This window comes from Durio zibethinus, chromosome 24 (genome assembly GCF_047325235.1).
Source record: "Durio zibethinus cultivar Kanyao isolate XHJ-2024 chromosome 24, ASM4732523v1, whole genome shotgun sequence".
Taxonomy (NCBI): domain Eukaryota; kingdom Viridiplantae; phylum Streptophyta; class Magnoliopsida; order Malvales; family Malvaceae; genus Durio; species Durio zibethinus.
This window is the reverse complement of record NC_143185.1, coordinates 13,577,863-13,598,705: the sequence shown is the minus strand read 5'-3', so window position 1 is coordinate 13,598,705 and position 20,843 is coordinate 13,577,863. Positions and strand designations below refer to the sequence as shown.

The following is a 20,843-nucleotide window of genomic DNA, read 5'->3' as shown; positions in this document are numbered from 1 at the left end:
AAGCGAAGTATTTCTTCACAACATTAAAATTTATGGGATTGGACAAATCACCTCCGTCCATCTTCGCTAAGATTAATGTTTCACTCGAAAAAGCTCTTTTTACAACATATGACCCTTCTTAATTCGAAGTTCACGTTTCTTAATTATCATGCTGATTTAAAAAAATTCTTTTCAAAATCAATTCTTCAAAAGTGACAAGGTCGAACCTTTTTATTATGAGCTTTTATTATCTTTCTCTAATATAGTTAACCATGGTACAACGCTTTCAATCCTTTCTTTTTAATGAAATTCAACAACTTATAGTGCTTTTGAATTCATTTGGCTTTTTCCAATCCAACTTTCCTTATGACCCTCAAAGATGGGATTTTCACTTCCACTAGCAATACAGATAAACCAAAGAAAATAGGGTTACCCTAGTAGGTACATATTAATATACGATAAACATGTAGAGTAAATGACAATTTATCATGCCGATCTTTATATGTCTCGATCATATTCTCAAGAATCCTTTTTATATTCTTGTTCGTAACTTCAACTACACCATTTATCTTTAGACTGTATGACACATAGTTATGATACTTGATCTTGAACTGAGAATATATCACCTTCATCATCTTACTATTCAAGTTCTTAGCATTATCTAAAATAATCCTCTTTGAAAGTCTATATCCACAAACGGTCTTTTTTTTTTATGAACTTACAAACCACAGATCGTATCACCTTTTCATATGTGTTGCTTCTATCTATTTCGTAAAGTAAACTATCATCACAAAAATGAATCTATGCCCATTTGAGGCTTTTGTAGTGATGAGACCGATAAAATTCATGCTCCACATATAAAATGGCCAATGTAGTGCGAACATATGTAAAGTAATAGGCGGGGCATGAATTTTATTAGAATAGATTTCGCACTTATGACATTTTCGAACATACTCGATGTAGTCACTTTTCCATTGTCAACCAGTAGTATCTAGTTTTCATGATTTGTCTTGTAATAATATATCTATTTACATGTGTCCCACATATTTTATCATGCACTTCCCCAATAATCTTCTTTGCCTTGATCGCATTTAAACATCTTAATAGCACTTGATCTCAGCTTATTTTATATAAAATATCCCTATCTAGGAAGAAACCCATAGCTAGTCTCCTAATAATTCTTTTATCATTTTCAGTTACTTGGTTTGGGTATTCTTGATTTTTAATGTACTACAGGATATCATGATACCATGGCTTCCTATCATTTTCCACTTCCACATTAGAACAATAAGTTGACACATTCTTAACATCTAATTTGATGGGTTGAATATCAGTGTTATCATCATTTCAGATCATTGAGGTCAAAGTAGCCAAGGCATAAGTAATCTAATTCTATTTCACAAGACAAATGCTTAAACTAGATAGCTTCAAATTGCTTACTCATCTCAAGATATACTTATGATATAGGATGAGTTTTGAATCTCTTGCTTCCCATTCTATTTTCAATTGATATATTATTAGAGCTAAGTTCCCAAACACCTTCAATACTCAAATCCTTTTATCTATAGCAACATATAACCCCATGACACAAGCCTTATATTCAGAGATGTTATTAGTGCAAGTTGAAATTCAACTTATTATCCGATAGTAGCGTTCTTTAAAAGATATCAGAATAGCCCCAATACCATGCCCTAAAACCTTAGCAGCTTTATTAAAATACATTCTCTAAGACTTTTCGTTATGCTCCTCCTTATCAAGTTGAGAGGCAACCATAAATCTTCATCAAGGAAGTCAAGCTTCATTGGCTCATAGTTTTTAGTAGTATGATCTGTGAGGAATTTGGCTATGACACTTTCTTTAATTGTCTTCTAGCTTACATATACGATATCATATTCTAAAAGTATCATTTACCAAAGTTTCATGATTTTAACAAAAACAAATTCATCAACTCAAAATTCAACCACATTCATATTCATAAAAAAAATTAAGTAAAACTCGTACAAATTCATATCAATTCATGATACCCACTTCAAATTGATAAAAACCCAATCAAATTTGTCAAATTTGAAGGCTTTTTCCATGTGGGTGCAGTAGAACTAAAGGCATTTGTTGTTTTTCAGTTTTTGAAGTATAAGAATTATTTGTGAATAATTAAAGAAAGATTAAAAAACAAAACAAAAGGATGAAGAATTATGAGAGATCTTTGGGTTTTTATGGTGGTTATGAAGAAAAATATAGAGAGATGGAAGAATTAAAAAAAAGAGATAAATATTTGGAGATACATGTGGGTTTTTTTTCGAAGGAGACGAAGAAAAATGAAACTTTGAAGGTGAAACAAAACTTTAGCAGAAAAAACAGAAGCTGAAATATCCCATAGTTCTTTAGTGCTTACCCATATCCCACGAACAAAAGAAAGATGGATGCAAAGGCAAAAAGGATATGGAAGAATAAAAAAAATGAAGAATATTGTGAAAGAGTTAAAAGTTTGAGAGAGTTGGTGGGTTTGTCAATAAAAGCTTATGGAAATTGTCTTCCGCTGGAGACGAGCAGAAGACAATTTTTGACTGTTCTGCCTTGATTTTTTGTTAACTTGAAAATATTTCTATTGACCATAATATTTTTACCATTCCAAACATAAAAACCCATAAAAAATTTCTTTCAAAAACTATTTTCATGGCTACTAAATGCAGCTTAAAAAGATGTTACACGTATAAATTCTTTTGAATTTGTAACTTTTCAATAATGATATGTTAATTGATCCAAAAGTTTATCTCTAAAATAATAAAAAAACTCTCCCTACTATAGTGAAAAGAATCTTTCCCTTGAAACAAAGATAATAATAACATAAATTTAAAATTTGTCTTATGTGTCATTAAAGAATGTCAACATAAACACTCATGTTAGCCAATTTCATTATGTTTTATCTTATGCGTCATTAAAATGTGATATAAGAATATCACATTGTGAACTACGAGAATTAATTTAATATGTAATACAATTTTGGTTTATCAAAATCAACATCTAAAATTGCATCCAAGCTCGAACTTATTTGAATGGTTACTTGAATGGTTACGACGAAAATAAAATCAATTATTGTAATATTGAGATTAAAATTATAAAATATATATTTAGATGTAAAAGTAACGATGATAATAAGATGAATTGTAGTGAGAAAAAAAATAATTATCAAAGTTATTAGTTTAAAATTTATATATAATTTAATTTAAAGGGTAAAACTAAAAAAAAAAAAAAACAATTAATCACTGGACCAAATAATCCAATGAGTAATCGGTAAATCATTCGTTTGGATCCACTATACGTTGGCATGTAAAAAATTCATTCATTTGGATCTTGGTCCTCTACGGTTGGCGCCGGTTTACATGCTAACCACACCTCCACTGGACGTACTTTAGCATCCTTAGCAAAGATAATTGGCATACTTAATATGCTTCCCAATGAACGTGTGACCACTTTTGTTCAGATCAGCGGCTGACACAATGAAAAAGTGAAACACTGGTTTTGAAATCCCTTATCTGCCAACAAAAATAAAGGCTTTAAGCGACCAATTCACGTCATTACTTCCTGTTGGGAGGACAACGGGCATTTTTCAAACCAAGGGGAAACAGGTTTATTTCCTCCAAACACTATCCCATGCAAACATTTGAGTAAGTGAACTTCAGTAACCACAAGTGATGCGGCTCCCGCCACCATCCTTGATGCAATACCGAGTTTCAGGATCAAAATCCATTTAGTCAACAATCACTTGAGATTGACATGGAATCCCTCACCTGGAATAGCATTTTTTTTTAAACAAAGAAAATAGTAGCATGGTAATAAGAAAAAAATTATAAGTACTGAGATTTGAATAAACTAATTAAATGTAACTTCTTAAAAATGATTGTGCGGAGCCACAAACCAACTAAATTATGAATTTACAAAGAAGCACATACAAATTGGAAGTCGATTGTAGACGATGGCTACTATATGCAGAAAATATCAGCCATCTTAACAATTGAGTTCTTCGATCAAAAGAGGAAAAAGAATTATCTTTGACATCCTCTTAAGAATTGTCTTTTCAGTTCACAAGATCACTAAGGCCACAAACTGAAGAAGGCAGATTTACATAAACAAGTAATAAAACAGAAAATCTACCTGTGAAAATCAATTCATATATGTTCTATGCACTTGTCAATAAATCAAATGCAAAACATTTGATTTAATGCAAAGACAAATCAAAGGAGCAGTTTCTTTTCTAATATTAGAGGCAACATCTAGAGACAACCACCCCTCAGTGCAAGGACAAGATGCAGCACAGAGCCACCCTCAATATTATAGTCACGAGCTGTCTTGTCATCTGCAAGTTGCTTCCCGGCATATATAAGCCTGCAACCAGTGGTCAAAACACTTGCATTTACATTAAAATAGCAAGTTGGCCAAAAATAAGCATTAAATTGATAAGTGTTAGCAACCAGGAGACTGCATTATCAAATTAATCCAAGACCAGGACAGTCAACCAAAAAGCCGGCCCTGATACGGATTGATGATCCAACGGCCCAATCATGTCTTACCTCTTAATAAATATGGAATCTAACAAATATGTAAAACTAAGAAATACTTTCCTGATAAATTTGGCATAAAATATCTAATAAATGAAGAATATACTAAATTGCATCAGATAACAGAACATTCTCAAGAATCAGTGTTATATGGAAGCACGTAAAATCATCAAATTTTACATCCAGTATAGAAAAAAGTTTTGAAATAAATAGTACCGAACACACATGTGAAATAAATAGTACCAAATACACGTGAAGATATATAACCAAGTACCAAGTTCCCCCAAGAAATTATATTAGCCAGTGGAAAATTATAAATTAAGAATTTCCAATGAAAACCACAATATAGAAGTATTTCATTAATCAAGTAACTCCTACAGTGACTCAGTAAAATAATAGGAAAAGACTGAAATGGATACCTTTGCTGTACTGGAGGAATCCCTTCTTTCTCTTCAACCGTTCCTTAATACGATCAATAATATCAGTTGGTTCGATATCAATTTCAATTTCTTTCCCAGTGAGAGTCTTCACCTTGATCATAGTACCTCCCCTAAGCCTTAAAACAAGGTGAAGTGTGGATTCCTTTTGGATGTTATAATCAGCCAGAGTTCTTCCATCTTCAAGTTGCTTACCAGCAAAAATCAACCTCTGCTGATCAGGAGGGATGCCTTCTTTATCCCATATAAAAACAGTAGGCTTTGCAGTTCCGTAAGAGAAAAAAAAATACGGTGAAGATTAAGCTTGGTGATGATAGGAGGGAAAAAGAAAAACCTGAATCTTGGCCTTGACATTGTCGATAGTGTCGCTGCTTTCGACCTCGAGTGTGATAGTCTTCCCTGTTAGGGTTTTGACAAATATTTGCATCCTTTTCTTCGTTTACAATTCCTACTACATGTTAACACAAAAGATATATAGTTTCTTTGAAGAGAGAAATAAAAGCAAAATTTGCAGTAACTTTTACCTCTTGATTCTCGGAGAGAAAGAAGACAGCAGCTGCTGCTTCCAAAGACTACTTTCTGTGATTGGAATTGGAGAAACCCCAGCCTCCACCCCCCCCCCCCCCCTTTATCTTAGCGGACTTTGTTCATCTCAGCTTTGGTTTTGTACTTGACTTCATATTGCGCGTCAGCCCTATTTTATATCACTTTTACTTTACCTTTTTTTTTTTTTCAACCTTTTGGTATTGTTCGAGTTTCCTTGAATTTTGTTTAGTTTTATTTTTTTTCCGATGATTTTAAAGTCCTTTTTTTTTTAATGGTCTGATGAATTTAAAACTTTAATTTTAAATAATTTATAAAAAAACAAATTTTTATTGATAATTTTTTTCTTCATTCTTAAACTAAACTGATAGAGGTATATAATAGTCAAAAGAGCATAATGATCTTTTTTTCTGTCTCAGTGTTCAGCAAATAATAAAAAATATCTTGATCATTTGTATCAACTTAATATGTCAAGTCGGTTTGACATCTCCAATGCTATCTCAGCTTGGTTATGTTATAATTATTCCCTTTTTGTCTTTCTTAACTTACCTATAAATATGAAGATTCAAGCACCATAAAGCCAAGTTCATCTAACTCATACTTTTCTCTTCTTCATATTTTCTCACCTCCTTTTCAATCTGATCCTTACTGACTTACGCGTCAGAGTGCAAACGCAAGGAACACCTCTTGCCTTTACCCCTAGCCGTTCCTTTCTTCTGCCTTTATAGAAATACCCTTAGGTTAGAGCTCGGCATCAATATTTGGCACGCTAGGTAGAGGATCGACATTTTCATAATAGCTAAGCCTAAAACAATGCCACCTAAAAAAAGAACCTAAGACGAAGGAGAGATAGTCGTTTCGGTTGGAACAAAAACTCACTAAAGCCAACATTATGTCCACCCAGCTTAACCACAAGCTGGGCCAACCATGGAGCAATTTTAAGCCCTGACCGAGCAAATACAAGCCCTTAAATAGATGCTTCAAACTATAACCCCACCACAAGTTTTCAAAGTGCCAAACTTAGTCACACTGGGCCAATAAATTGTTGTCAGGCAATCAAGCTACGAAAAGGTGAAAGCCTTTTTGGCTTTCAGAGAAGAAAAGCACACCAATCCAACCCCTCATAGCTCTAACTATAATTATACACATGCCATAACCTAGAAGTCCAATAAACAAACTATGAACCTTAACCAAACAGAGATTTGGAAGCTTGGATGTTGGCCATAAAGAAAGAACTGAAAATAAAACTAGCAGCATTTAAGAATGACCTTAAATTTTTGGCAACCTCACACTTTACCAAAGAGATCAATAGAGCCATACCTCTCAAGGGATTCAAAATGTCAACCTTAGAGACATATGATGGTACTTCTGACTCCTTTAATTATTTAGAACTTTATAAAACTAACATGATGATACATTGAGCAAATAAGGCTCTAATGTGTAAAGGTCTAGCCACTACTTTTAAAATAGTAGCTCGATTTTAGTATAGTAGTCTAGAGCTGATGTTGATCATTACTTTTAAGAAGCTCAGCCACTCATTCCTGTCTCAATTTGTGAGTAGTTGAAGAGTTAAAAAAATGACCTTAAGCCTGATATCAATCCATCAAGGGCGGAATGAAACTTTTAAAAGTTATGTCATGCATTTTAACGTGAAAGCTCTATAGGTAAAAAATCTAGAACAGATGGACGTTGTTACCATATTGACTAATGGAATCAATGATAAAAGGTACCACTCGAAGTTAACATTATTGTTGAAGCCACCCAAAACTCTGACCGATGTCCTACAATAGTAGAGAAATACATCAACACTGAAGCTAAAATGAAAACAAACCGATGTGAAAGAAGCTTATTCCTCTTCTTCAGTGATCAAGGTAAGAAAGATTCACCCCCTCTTTTCGGTCATGAAAAAGGTAAAAAATTCTACGAGTCTTCCCCAAGAGGGAGACAACATAGGGCTAGAAGCCCAATTAGAGAAAAAAGCTATATTGCACTAAATACCTCTCATGAGAAGATTTTGATGCAAATCGAAAGAAATCTTGACCTCAGATGGCCTAAGCCATTAAGATAGAATATAAAGTGAGATCCGACCAAAAGATGCACCTTTCATTGGGACATTGGTCATAGTACAAAAGATTGTATTGATTTGAAAAATAAGATTGAAACCCTGATTAAATGAGGTCAATTGAAAAGGTTTATAAGACAGAAAAGACAAGACTAGTTTAAAAGAGACTACAAAATGACCATAAAATGCCAACTCGAGACAGATAAGAAAGATCAGATCAGGGAAAAAAGGATGCTCAAAGAAAAGAGTTGAATAAGGAAAAAGGCAAAGTTGATAATAATAGACCAATTACTAAGGTGATTAACATGATCACAGGAGGTAACTCCACCTCGATAAAAAAGAAGTTTATTTTGGGCTTAGAATGGCAATAAGCATCTTAACTAAGAAAAAAAATTAGAGAGATAAGTCGATCTCGTTTAGCTTGAAAGATTTGAAAGGAATCCAACACCCATATGATGATGCCATAGTGATTATAATCTTGATCTACAACTATGTGGTCAAAAGAATCCTATTTGACAATGGGAATTGATCGCCATTATGTACTATAACTGTTTCAAGAAAATAAAGATTGGCAAATATCAATTGAAGTTGATCACCACAACATTAGTGGAGTTTAAAAATGAACAAGTACCAGTAAAAAGAACCATCAAGCTCTCGATTTCTCTAGGAATAGAACTGGATATGATCATTTTAATCGTGAAGTTTATGGTAGCAAATATTTTGATTACCTTAAACATGATATTAGGCTGACTTAAACAGTCTATTATACGGCTCATAGGCTCAACTTCCTACTTAAAAGTGAAATTTTTAACACCTATAAGGGTTGAAAAAGTTTGGAGAGACCAATCCACAGTATGACAATGTTACGTTATAATGATGAAAGGTAGGACTATGAAGCAGACAAGTAACTCAGCCAATATTAAAGTGGAAGACAAAGAGGAAATGACACAAAAAGTTGACAAAGAGCAAAAAACCAACAATGAGAGCATAAAACGTAAGATCAATCTAAGATAAGTGCGCTTTTAAACCGCTCTAAGCTCTTAAGCTTCGTAAAAATTTAATTTTGTTCTATTTTTGAAATTTTTTGAGATAACAGTAGAAGTGATCGAGCTCTTAAGTCGATTTAAAAAATCAATGTTAGTTGGATCGAGCTAATATGTTGGCCAAAACACAACATTAAATGAAGCATACACTTCATTTCTACTAATACGCTCAATAAGTTTTTTAATATACTAACCATTATGTTGGGACCTTTTTTCGTTGGAAATGATCTCAACCTAATCGAACAAAAAAAATAATTGATCAATGACTGGACTCAAATGAAAATTGATCTAAGCCAGCAGAAGACCTTATGACAATTTTGTTCTGAAACAATACTCCTAAAAAATACATGTGGATCGAAGCCAAGCTCTAACATAAGGACCAAGTGATTCAACTTATAAAAGATAATGCTAACCTATTTGCCTGGACACCGTCTGATATGCCTGGGATTGATACCAAAGTAATGGTTCATAAGCTACATACTAATCTCAAGGTAAAATTAATTTGGTAAAAGAAAAGAGCTTTTGCCCTTAAAAAACAATAAGTCATTGAGGAAGACGTAGACAAATTATTACAAGCTAACTTTATTAGGGGATCTACTACCTTGAATGGATAGCCATGTGGTCATGGTTAAAAAGTACAATAAAATATAAAGAATGTGTATAGACTTTATCGACCTAAATAAGGCTTTCCCATCCCTGATGCTAGGAATTATTGGTTGAAATGTTGGAGATTAATAACATACCAAAAAACTCATAAAGAAAACAACTCATAAGAATTTGATAATGACAGAATATAGTTATTAGATTAAAAGAGATAGAAGTTAACCACTAAAACTAGATACTATGGGATATAGAAACACCACCATAAGAATTCTAATCAAGGATATAGAATAATAGAAGTGCACCACTCTAAGAAATCCACCTAAAAGATACAAAACTTGAAAAACAATCTAAAAGATTACTTAAGGATAAAGAAAACTTTATTTTGTCTTGTAACAAAGAATGATAGAAAATAAATAGGCTAGAAACATCTCTTCAAGCATGGGAACATCACAAATTAAATTGCTAGAATCATACCTAAAATCATGATTTGCATGTGAACATAATAATCTGTAATGTGAACATAATTATCTGTCTATGTACTCATACAAATTATATGATAATGAATTTGATCATAATCCCATCTATCTTTATGTTTTTTTTTTTTAGCTAGTGTGAACACAATCTCCTTATTTTAGCCTACCTTGTTTTTGTATTTGTTTAGTGGATTTGGACCAAGAACAAGACCATTTTATTTTTGAATAAATCTTCTTTAGTCTCAGCCCGAATTATAAGATATGTTGGCATTCCGGTGTCACTCATAAACATAGATCAACTAGTGGATGATAATGCTAAGCGTAACCTTCTCAACTTTATAGATGCTTACTTTATCTACAATCAAATCAAAATGTTGAAAAAAGACAGGGATAAAATAACTTTTATTGAGAAAGGCTAGTACTACTACAAGGTCATACCCTTTAGATTAAAAAATGTAAGGACAACCTACAGCAACTGGTCAACAAAGTATTCAAAGACTAGATCGATCATAATATGGAGGTATATGTAGATGATATGATAATCAAGAGTAAGAGTTTGACTGAGCATCTAAAAGACTTAGAAGAAATCTTCAATATTTTGGAAACATATAATATGAGGCTTAACTTGAGTAAATTTACTTTTAGGGTTTCTTCAGATAAGTTCTTCAACTACATGAATAACCAAAGAGGGATAGAGGTGAATCTTAAGAAGGTTTAGGCGATCCTAGAAATGAAAGCATCAACCTCAGTAAAAAAAGTACAAAGGCTAACAGGTAGAATAGCTGCACTCAGGCGATTTATGTCCAGATCAGCAGAATGATGTCTACCATTCTTCAAAATTCTCAAGAATATTTGACTTTAGATGGACTCTTCAATAACAAAAAATTTTTGATGAACTTAAAGAGGTTTTATCCTCTTTGCTTGTCCTATCAAAATCAAACACTGATGAAACGCATTACTTATACTTGGCCAACACAAATCAGTTATCAACTCAATCTTAGTTTGATAAGAGGAAGGGAAATAACAATTGATCTATTTTATAAGTAAAGTATTGACAGGGCCTAAAGTTAACTACAACAATATAGAAAAATTGACATATGCCATGGTCACCTCATTCAAGAAATTCAGGCTGTATTTTTAGGCCCACATGATCCATGTCTTGATCAATCAACCACTGAGAGAAGTCTTACAAAAGCATGAAATGTCAAAAAGGTTAATCAAATGGGTAATGGAGCTTTGTGAATTTGATTTACATTTCTTACCTAAATCAACATTAAAATCATAGGTGCTGGTTGACTTTATAGTAGAGCGTACATTAGGATAATCAGAGAAAAAAAAAGAAACCTTAGATAAAGATGATTGAAAGCTATTTGTTGATGGATTTACTACAAGCTAGAACAGAGGAGTTGGCCTCATTTCGATCAATCCAAAAAGACTACAGTACCCATATGCATTGAGATTTAAATTCAAGGCATCTAACAATGAAGCAAAATATAATGCCATCATAACTGTCTAAGGTGGGCAACTGAGTTGAATGTTCAACATATAACCACTTATAGTGACTCTCAAATAGTGGTCGATTAGGTAAATGAAGAGTTCAAAGCTCAAAAAGATGAAATTTAAAAGTACCTCGACTAAAAGCTAGCCTTGATAACTAGCTTTAAGAAAGTTGAAGTGAAAAAGATACTGAGGTTAGAAAACTTAGTAGCAAACTCCTTGTCTAAGTTGGTTTTGAAAGCAATAGTGGGAAACTCTAATTAAGTTTTAATAGAGAAACTAGTGTATAAAAGCACCAAAGACATGTTCATGGGACAGATCATAAAGAAAAAAACTTAGATGACACCAATTAAAACATACCTAACCATGAAAATGTTACTCGATGAAAGAGTCTGAGCCAAGACACTAATAAGAAAGGCACCTGGACATGATGATTGAGAAAAAATTATATAAAAAATCTTTCAATCTACCTTACTTGAGATGTGTTGATGAAAAAAAAAAGAGTACGTTTTGAGAAAAATCCACGAAAGAATATATAGAAATCACCTCAAACTTCGATCTTTGGCTTATAAAGTGCTAAGGTAGGACTATTATTGGCCCTCAATTTAAAGGGATGTGACTGAACTGGTGAAAGAATGGGACAAATGTCAAAGGTTTACCCATGTGCAACTTCTCCTTTTAATTGAGCTCACTCCTATCATCATCATGTGACAATTTATGCAACAGGGAATGGACGTACTAAAATCATTCACCCTGACACAGGCTAAAAGAGATTTATCTTAGTGGCAGTAGATTACTTCACAAAATAGTTAGAAGTGAAAGCCCTAGCCATTACCACGAAAGTATAAGTTAAGAAGTTTGTGCAAAACAACATAGTTTGTAGATTCAGGTTATCTCGATCCATAATAATAGACAATGACAAATAATTTGATAATCTGAGGTTCAGGGAATGATGTTTAAATCTTCACATCAACCTCAGGTTCACGTTGGTTGCCCACTCTTAGTCTAACGGACAAGTTAAAGCTATAATAAGACAATACTAGAAACTCTAAAAAAAAAGCTTGACATAATAAAATAGAAATAGGCTAATAAGCTACAAAGAGTTCTGTAAGCCCTAAGGATAACCACAAAGGTCTTTACGGGCACTTTCTTTCACTTGGCAATAGAAGTCGTAGTGTCGATTAAAATCAATCTACTGAGTTTAAAAGTTGGATTGGCATCAGAAGAGAACAATGAAGAGGCGTTTAAGGTTGAACTAGACCTCATTGGAGAATAAAAGGACATAATTCTTACCCGAATTGTAGCCTACTAGTAAAAGGCAACCAATTATTATAATAAGAGGGTCTGGCAAGAAAGCTGACCTAGTACTTAGAAAAGTGAAAGCCTATGGGTAGATAACTGAAGCGACAAGTTAGCCCCAATGTAAGAAGGATTATATATTGTTAAAGAGGTCATCCACGATGCAACCTATAAATTATGAAATCTAAATGGTGATGTCGTCCCGAGGATGTGAAATGTAGACAACCTAAAGGTCTATTATCAGTAGCTCAGTATAAATCGAGCTCACACTTGTACTATTTTATGAATGGCACTACCACCCCAAATATGTGAAATATAAATCAACCTGATTACTAGTAGATTGGAGTAAATCGAGCTTGCACTTATATTATTTTATCCTGAAGATACAAAATATCACCAGATCCATTTTAACCGAGCTCACTCTTTACATATTTTTATATGTCAACATATAAATTGAATTATCTTCAATAAGCTTGTGTATAAATGATCTAAAGTCATTTGAAAAAATTCAACCTAGAACTCATAGTTATATTAATCTGGTCTAAAATAACTATGCAAGTCTGTAATCCAATTATCTATTTTTGGATAAATAAATTGTTTTTGAACTAAGGCAAATAAGAAAAAAAGGTAATAAAATTAAGCTAAAACTTAAATTTTTTTTATTCTAACGTAACTAAATACATTAGTTGAAATATGAGAGGTCTTCATAAAAAACCTGAACTCAAAGTCAAAAAGTTTACAAAAATAAAAACAAAAATCATCAAATTCATTCATTAGCAGCAGTAGTAGCGGAAGGAGTACCCTCATCAATAGCAATTGAAGGAATGCTCTAGTCAGCAGTTATGAAAGAAATGACCTTAGCTTTAATGAACTCCACTTTTTCTTCCTCTATCCCCTTAACGGCTTTCAGCTCTTCCTGCAGGGCCTGATCTTCATCCTCTTCTTCGTCATTTTCCTCATCCTCTTTGGGTTGATTCGAAATAGGCCTTGATCTAATATTGTTTATATAAATATCAGAGAGGTCAAGGTTGAAAGAGGAGAATTTGAACTACACCTCTTTCTTAGCTAGCTAGAAGGCACCAAGAATGTTCTTCTTAGAGAACTCCACATTCACTTGAAGACATTCATTAGAGGCTTTATGCTACACAACCTTAATATGCAACTTTTTATCCCGTTTGTCTCGAGCCTCTAGCTTAGACTTTAGCTTTGCAATTTCAACCTAAGCATCATTTAGTTTCAGTTTGGCCTATTTTTTCATCAATTTGGCTAAGGCCTTATCCACTGAGACGATCTTTAGCTTTGCTACCAATCGTCTATTTTTCTCATCAACTCTGTCTCTTTTATAGGATGTAGTGAAGCTCGATCTGACACTACCTAATGTTTCCAAGCTCTTTTTGTGCTCCTTAGTAAGGGCAACAACATCTCTTTTAGCCCTTAACATATTCCTTATTGTAAGATAAACATAATGGAGGGCTAGATTCTTATTTTCTATAGGTTAAGGTGGGAATTCTTTTAGACTATAAGGAAAGACCTTAGACTTAGAAAAATAAAAACAAAAATAATAGGAAGAAACTGAGGTGAGGTCAGGAGATACTCATCAAAATGAGAAACTATGACTTTGTAGAACCTTCTAGCAACATCGGGGTTAGAGATGGGGTCATTTGTTGGAGTAAACTCTAACCCCATAGTTATTATTTTTTAGCTAGGTCTCAGCACCTTAGCCTCAAGGTTCTCAGGATGAGTGGATAACACCTCTACCTATGGTCTTTTAGTTGATAGGTGGTGTTGGCGCTGACGTGCAGGATAGGTCCTAACCTATTCTAGCCTTTAATTTCTAACTTGAGGGAATGCGAGGTATGGACATGCTAACTACTTTGTCTTCCCCACACGAGGGGACCTCGAGCTGGATTTTTTTCTTTCCCCTATTGGACCTTGGGGCATATTGGTATAGGGTGACATTAAAGTCTTTCCTAGCTTTAACCATATCTGTAAAACCAAGCTAATAATTAGATAAAAAATTAACTTAAAACAAAACTTGATGAAGTTACCTCAAACCTACCCGAATACTTTGTACTGTTTATTACTTTCGAGGAAGTCATCCCGTGAGCATTGATAATGAGCTCTCTTTTTCATGTAAAATCCAAAATTTTATCTTGATCTAATAGATTAAGGATGGATAGGGCTACTGGCGTGCCCATAAAAGAATCAGGTGTACTTTTTATTTCTCAAGCCTTAACATTGGGCTCATCATCTTTATTGATCTTTTATTTTTCAAGGCATAGGAAAAGTAGCTTCCAATGTTTTATTAAGCTTGGACAATTGACAATAATCTTTTTATTTGGCCGAGCTACAATATAAAACCACCTACTATCACTAAGATGGAGAAACCCCAAAATAGATGGAGAAAAGGAAAAATGTCTAAATGTTGATAAAGAATAATAAAAGAAACTAAAATATCTAAATGTTGATAAAGAATAATAAAAGAAACTATGTACCAAGCAAAATTTGGGGTGAGTTGAGTGATGGTCGAATTGTAAGAATTAAAAATTGAAATGAATAAAAGATGAAATGGAAACCTCAGATCAACGATGAATGAATCCCAATATACATATAGCTGATATAGCTCTAGTTTATCAATGACTCAATTTGAAGAAGTTCGACATTATTATACTATACCGCTTTCCAAAAAAAAGAAAAATAGTACCTAGAGCTCAAATGTGATGAGCTGAGCACATATTAGGATAGTTTTCGAGATTTACTGTGCCTTTTATCTCACTTATCATGTCCATGGAGATCATGTCGAGGTCATACGGAGTATATATATGGACCTCAATGAGTTTGTCTTGCTCTACAAGACTCTCTATCTTACTATCATTTTCTTTGATCGAGGTACTTCTTTCTTCTTATTCTTTCTTAGAACCTTTCTTGTCAGAAGTATTAGATTCTGGAGTGGAAAATGGATCTTGAGGAAAAATAATGGATGAATGTAACTCGATCTCGAAGAAAGAGAGACGAGGCGAAGACCTCTTAGGAGAGGACAAGATGTTAAAAAAAATTGATTGAGGGGGAAAAATAAAAATGGCAAAAAGTTGAGGAGATTGAACCCTAGAATGGGGAATACTTGCAGAAGAAACATAGACCATAAAAGATAAACTGACCTAGGAGACAGGAAAAGTAAATGGATTTCAAAGTTCAAAGTCAATTTGAGCACACAACTCTTTAGTGCTCAAAACTCGTTCATCTCTTGCCCGAGCATTCTTTTCATTGCACCACTACCTTTCTTTAGACATCATATTGAACCAATAGGCCGTATTCATATAATTGTAAACTTCAATAATATGAGGGATCAATTCGTCATCTTATTGCTCTTACTGACCTTCTTTTGGCTCTACCCTATAGCTCTTAGTCCCTCCAAAACTCATATTAGAAGACATGGTTAGAAATACATACCAAAGCGAGTGTAGAAAAAACTTAGAAGGCAAGAAAGTTATAGAAATAAAAAATTTTAGGTTGGATTAAGAGCAAAGAAAGTGAAAGATAGAAAGCTGAAGCTTTACCAGTCCCTTTATATAGACATGTTTTAGCCTAGAGGGACAACACGATCCTTGCCATGTGTTGGAGCACAAATGGGTAAACATCTTTTTATCTTTTTGCTTGAAATCTTCTTATTTAAACCATCTCTCTTTTCATTTAATGCTGTTAGACTAGCCTAACAAGATAAACCCTAGATTGGACTAGTTAAATCGGATAATTGTCAAGGGTAAATCAAGTGCTCAATTCACTTATAAAGTTCAAAATAAAGGCTCAAGTCTAAAGTTTTGAAAAAAAACACAAGTCTCACCAAGGTCATACGAACTCCAGCAATAATCTCAAATCACCATAGATAATTATCGCATTAACAACCTTTAAATCAATTATGCACTCATCCTGAAACACATGCATGAGATCGGATAATCATTAGTTAGACCACGACTCAAAGCTAGTCATCATTTAGAATTGTTTTCTTCCTACAATGTCGACCTTCAACGAAATATGCAACCACTTGCCCCACACCAGGGATGTCAGTAACAAATTTGGTGATTTGATTCTTAAACCGCTTGATAGAGGGATAGAATGCTAAGGGTATATAATGGTTAAGAGGGCATAATGGTTTTTTTTCCTCTCTTAGTCTTTAGCAAACAACAAAGGGTACCCTAGCCATTTATGCTGACCTGACTTGTCAGGTCAATCTAACATCTCCAGTGCCACCTTAGCTTGGCCCTATTCTAATTGTCCTCTTTATTTCACTTTTAACTTACCTATAAATATGAAGACTTAGGCACCATGAAGTCAAGTTCATCTAACTCATACCTTTCTTTTCTTCTTACTTTCTCACCTCCTTTTTGACCTGATCCTTATTGACTTACTGTCAGAGTGCAAGCACAAAGAACTCCCCCTACCTTTACCTCTAATCATTTCTCTCTTCTGCCTTTACAGAATACCTTCAGGTCGGAGCTCGCCACCAACATAAACCTCAATAGAATTTTTTTTAACATGAGACATGGTAGTATTTCCTTTATTTCATTTTTTGTTTTTGAAAGTACAAAAGTTGCCCCTGCCAAAAGAAAAATCATATAAACCCATCCTTAATATTTTAGTAAATTAAAAATGTTGATAACAATGAGATTAATTATTATAATAATATGATTTGAGTGATAAGAAAATAAAATCACTAACAAAAAAATTTTGTTTTGTAAAACTAGCTTTAGTGATAAGGTGAAAATGAATAATGACTATTAAAGATATTAATTTAAAAAAGAAATTATTAGATACACTTTTATTGTAATTTTTTATTTTATAAGTGAGAGTAATAAGGTAATACATATCTTTTAAAATATATTTTAAAAAAATTAAAAATAGAAGTAAAACATGTCATCATATTAATCTTATTTGTGAAATTAAAAAATTACATTGATAATAAATCAAATAATTTCTCAATTTAAAGTATAATTCTAATTTAGAAATTCATACACCCTTGTAAATGAAAGAAATATGTCAAAGAGAAAAGAAAATGAATGGTTTTTTTAAGAAAAAATAGATAGGTTTTTAACAAAAGGTGGTTACTTATATTTATAAAAGTATTATATAAAAAAATAAAAAACATGAATACCTCTATTTTGTTGTGTGATATTGTAATTTTTTTAATTTCCTTAATTGAGTTGGTGTGTAGTTAATTGGTGATACCAATTCAATCAAATATTTTATTGTTCCGTGCTTTGCTGCGGAATTTATGTACTTTATTTTAATTATAAGATCTCATCCTTAATATAAATTCAAAGATAAATATGATGACAAAATTTAATTTATAATTTGAAACACTTAAAAAATATTAAAATGAAATTTCAAAGGTAAATAAAATAACATATCTAGAAAAAGAATAAAAGAATAATACCTATTCATTGTCACTCTTAGTATTGCAACTATTGCTCCTTGCATATAATCTTTATCAGACCTGCAATTTACATATATAAAATTGGATAAAAACCATACAAATGTCAATTTAAATCATTTAATAAATCTAAAGATCAACCATAAAAATTTTGAATTGGGCTTCAAATAGAAAAAGTAAAATTAATATCATTTAATATGTAAATACTAACTCATTTGTAAATTAAAATGATTAATACCAGCTCATACTTCAACACAATTCAAATTTAAATCTTATACTGAGTCGATATTTTAAACACCAAACATAGCCCCATTAAAATAACAAATCTTATAATAATTCAAGAAATTCTAGTCTGTTTAGAAACCCCGCACTTCCTAATGGGAGTAATAAGCACCAAATGGAAGGAAAATATTTATTTTTGAAGACTTTAAAAATTGGTGTCACCTAATTTAAGAGTCTTGGAATGTTTCACTGACTTTATCTTGGCTTATTTATAGGTGCATTTATTCAATAAATGTCAACCAAAAACAAAGAAATCTCAAATGTTCAATGTCTATCATATAACAAGGAGGATAATTACTATGTTAAGATTTCATATTTTCATAATATGACTATCTGTAGTAATTACTTTTGGTCATTTAGAGTTCAGAGTACTGTGTTACTTAATATCCAAAATTTAGGCAACCATACCTATATAACAATTTCAAAAATTAATAACTGAATCAAGAAAAATTGAGCTCATTGGTACAACACACATACCTAACCATAATTTCCTCACCAAGAGGGGGAAATAGAAATGTTAATAAGTACCTTCACTTACATGTGATCTTTAACTTAGATAAGTGATGAAAAAGGTAAGTCATAGATCAATACCTGCACATGATGAAACCCCATGAGATATTTAAGGTGATATAACAAAAATATAAAGAAATGTAAGCATGATGAGATCAATTATCATTACGATAGCATCATACCTTTCCTATACTACTTACAACACTTATGAGGAAACTGCAATTCTCATCAAACTCTATTGCAGTGACTTTCTATAAATCAAGCAATAGCAATATGAGTTTTAACATGGAAAAACATAATAGGAATCTAGATATTATCAACTGCAAGAAACACATAAGGTTGCGACTAGGATCTCTATAGTGATATGCAGAACAAATATCTAAAAGTCAATTATTTTCCTTGTCAATGCTTCTTTTCAAGTATAATAAGAACAAATTATTGCTATTAAATGTCAAAAAAAGCTCTAACTTCCAAATTTATATATAAAAGGCCTATAAGTGACCAAATAGCAAGATAATCTCCAAAGTAAATTTATAAAGGAGACAAAAAGCTTGGATTGAAAAAATCTTTCTATAAACCAAAGCCTACATTAGATACTTGTAACAAACTATCTATGGATCAAGGATCAAGATTAAGTAATAGTAGGTGAAACATCATTTATTTTGCTAATTAAAGCTTTCATTCTCATGTCAAAACATTTAACAGCACCATCCATGAAAATACTATTGTCTTAATAATAGACTCATGACCATCAAAGCAACTAATCATTACATTACAACAACCACATCTAACATCATCAATATGATAAGGGAAGGGAAAAAATAACAGGTAAAAATGGGAAAACCATGAGCCTAGTGATCTAGTAATAAATTTTGAAGAATAAATGCATACACCTTACTCAATTCTTTAGGCCCCAATCTTTTTGTTATTCTAGATTGCAATGATGATTCATGATAGAATAAGAAAAATAGTACCCTCAACTTTGTTTGTTTAGCTCACCATACAATTAAGAAGATTAGATTAAATGTGAGAGGCAAGAAAGTAAAAATGACCACTTTATTCTACATATTATACAAGATTGCAAAGTGAAAGGGCATATTCTAACATATTTATTCTAGATGGTATACATGTTATGATGCCCAAAGGTTTTAATAATATCATAGACCTCAAGATTTAAGGAAATGCAAGTACTAAAGGCACTGCCTACATGAAAAAGAAATGTTTGCTTAAAACATGAAAAAGAAATGTTTGCTTAGAAGAAACTATGTAACAATGACAACGGGCAAAAGAAACTCCCACCAAAGTGAAAATTTTTCAAAGTTTCTATGAAGTCAAGTAATAACAATAGGCGTATAGTTTTTCATTAGAATGAACAACAAAATAAGGATACTCAAGTTGCAATAGGTTACAGAAAGAGGTGGAAATAAGTAACAAAATATTCAATATTCAACAGCACCATTAAGACAAGACCAAAAGCTTAAGTGAAATTACAAGAAAGGTTTGAAACCACCAATTATTGTATATCCAACTCTAACTATTAGATGTCCAAGTTTTTCCTATTCTTGCTAGTGTTGAATTGCAAAAAATGATGGAGCTAGGGGCTTATAGGGTCCATAGCTAATTGTGGTGTGACATAATTGAGACAATTAAGAAAGAGAGATTAGAAAACAATAAGAAAAAAAAGATGGAAGTGATTTTGTAAAAACCAATGTTTTAAAACTTCACTTATAATCAAAAATTAAAAAGTAATGTGAATGAAATTGAAAGATTATACAAAGCACGTAATATAGTTTAGTCACATTTTTTTTTAAAGCTAGCACTTAAAAAAAGAATGAGGTAATCTTTTTTATAAACTTAATCCCTTGAATATTAGTAATTTTGCTGTGATATGATAAGTATAAAAAATAATAATTGATAACATATGAATGACATCCAAATAAATATAATAATAAACTAAGAAAGAAAGAAAAAATTCATGTGTGCTTTTAATATGAAAGCTTGAAGGACAAATCAACACAATTAAAAGTATTGGCATAAGAAATTTTATCATTCACTACAACTGAAGCTTTTGTAAGCAATTTTCAATCATTAGAAAAATGCTTCTGCTTGTGTATTACAATCCATAATTAGC

The 20,843-nt window shown here is 32.3% G+C and overlaps 1 pseudogene across 1 annotated transcript; it reads right to left on the bottom strand.

The window, feature by feature from the left end:
- Positions 1-3,860: 3,860 nt before the first annotated feature.
- LOC111316082 (uncharacterized) lies at positions 3,861-14,178 on the bottom strand (annotated as a pseudogene). Its single transcript, XR_016333116.1, has 7 exons — positions 14,120-14,178; positions 13,349-13,484; positions 7,290-7,296; positions 5,497-5,598; positions 5,307-5,423; positions 4,955-5,206; positions 3,861-4,362 (listed from the first exon to the last, which is right to left on the bottom strand). The product of XR_016333116.1 is annotated as an uncharacterized LOC111316082 (transcript).
- Positions 14,179-20,843: the final 6,665 nt, after the last annotated feature.